Genomic DNA, 2,155 nt, shown 5'->3' with positions numbered 1-2,155 from the left:
GCCCATCTTCCCTCCTCTCCCTCCTCCTGCACAGACGCACAGTATGTCCATTAATCCCATACAACACTCTCCGCTCCTCTCCTCTCTCCATCGGTACTCCTGTCTATTTCTATTTTTTCCATCTTATTAGCAGCCACACACTGTTCCTCTGTTTCAATAGTCAGTTTCATCGCTCTCCATCACACACACCCACGACACAGGGCACATTTTTATTGGAACAAACCACTCATATAAAAAAAAAACAACCCACAGATCACAATAAGCATTCATCTCTCCTTTTTTCCTCCCACGCCTGTTTGCTATTTTTACAGCCATTCAAGGGCATGCAGCACAGTTCTCAATACACTGTTTCTGTATTTTTTGTATTTATTTAATTTTCAACCAAGGTTTATTTATAAAGCACCAGCCAACAAACAACTGCTTTATATTGTAAGGTACAATATTATATCATAAGATTGTTATAGTATGCATAAGCAATCACACTTTATAGTCTGAATACACTCTACCCTTCTGCACAGTACTTGCTTTGTTTATTTAATTTTTCTTGTGCATATTATTTTTCTATTTTTGTTTATTTAAGTTATGTATTGGTGTGAAAGGAGCCCGAATAACCACTGTGTTTTCCAGCATATATGGCAATAAACGTCTTGATGATAGATAGATAGATAGATAGATAGATAGATAGATAGATAGATAGATAGATAGATAGATAGGTTTCCAGGTGTCATCACAATGCATGGTATTCAATGCCTTTTGTTCTAGGACAAATTAAGGCAGCAAATATTCACACGTGAGAAGCAGAAAGGAGAAACACTGAGCCAGTGTTTTAGTTTTTCAGACAGACACTGATACTCACAGAAACTGTGAGTAGAATAGCTTGAGCAGACACTAAACCTGTGCTGCCTTTTGTCATTGAGAGAGGATCTGATTTGTTAGCATTACAGCCAAATAATAATAGAAATTGTCCATGCACACGCACGCACACACACACGCAAACATTTTTTTTCCCCATGACGCTGCCTTGCTGTTCTGTTATTCTCCCATCAGCTTTTATAGGCATTATCTAGATTTGATTCCTCCCCAGGACCTGCACTGATTGTTCCCTATTTGCAAAAGTGACAGCGCAAAGACGCTTTGCCTCGAAAAAATTGATTTAGAACGCTAAATCAAACCCACCAATTAATTATGAAAGAAAGAGAGAGAGAGAGAGAGAGAGTGAGTGAGAGAGCGGCCCAGCAATTAATTATGCAAGTGGCAGGGAGCGAGAGAGAGAGAGAGAGAGCATTTAGAGAAAAATAAATGGACAGTAGTTAAGCTCAGTTTATTGTAAGAGAGACTTCCAGGCACAAATACAGCATAAGAAACTCCAGAGTAGACACAAGCAGCAAAACCCGAGCTGAAATGTCAGTTTGTCAATAAAGAGAAAATGATCTGAATGGTCTGGAGACTTTATTCAACATTTTAATGACTAAAACATCAAACCGTTGATCAAGCAAACTTGATTTACTTAATATATGTCCAAAGCAGCAATATTGTGTTCAGCTTCATGATCATAAATAAAAAGTTGCCAGTTTTAGTCTGAAATGTCTGCACCTAACCACAAAAGCCCACAAAAAGCAGCAATAAACTGATAATGTTTCCACAGATTTTCAGGCGCTCAATCTGAATTGTTTCAAACATAGCTGAATAGAGCCAACATATGGCTCAACTTACTTATAATATGGTGTATTATGGTATAAGGTGCATCATACCAATGATACACTGTCATAAAAACAAGCATATATGCGTAAAATATTGTGTCTTGTGTCCGTCACTGGAAACTGGAAAACTCATAGTAGTAGCAAGATAAACTTACACCAGCTTAAACACGTTCTAGTAAACTTTTCTTTATTTTTAAAGTGATTTTTTTCTATTTTTCTTGTTTCAGTGTGTCCATCTGATGTCACTTTGGGTGGGGTGTGGGATAACATTGAAGCATCAAAGTGCCCTCTGTCATGCTATGAAGGGTATTACACAAGCTGCGATAGACTGTGTGAAGTAAAGATGGAGAAAGAGGATTAAAAACAAAGATGTTGGATTCATGTCACTGAGTTAGCACAGATGGCTGCTGATGTTCTCAGAAACTATAAAGACCTAAACTTAAATTTATCTGTAT

The sequence above is a fragment of the Neolamprologus multifasciatus genome, chromosome 6, assembly GCF_963576455.1.
Source record: "Neolamprologus multifasciatus chromosome 6, fNeoMul1.2, whole genome shotgun sequence".
Classification (NCBI taxonomy): Eukaryota; Metazoa; Chordata; class Actinopteri; order Cichliformes; family Cichlidae; genus Neolamprologus; species Neolamprologus multifasciatus.
The sequence above is the reverse complement of the archived record's forward strand: the minus strand, read 5'-3'. Positions refer to the sequence as shown.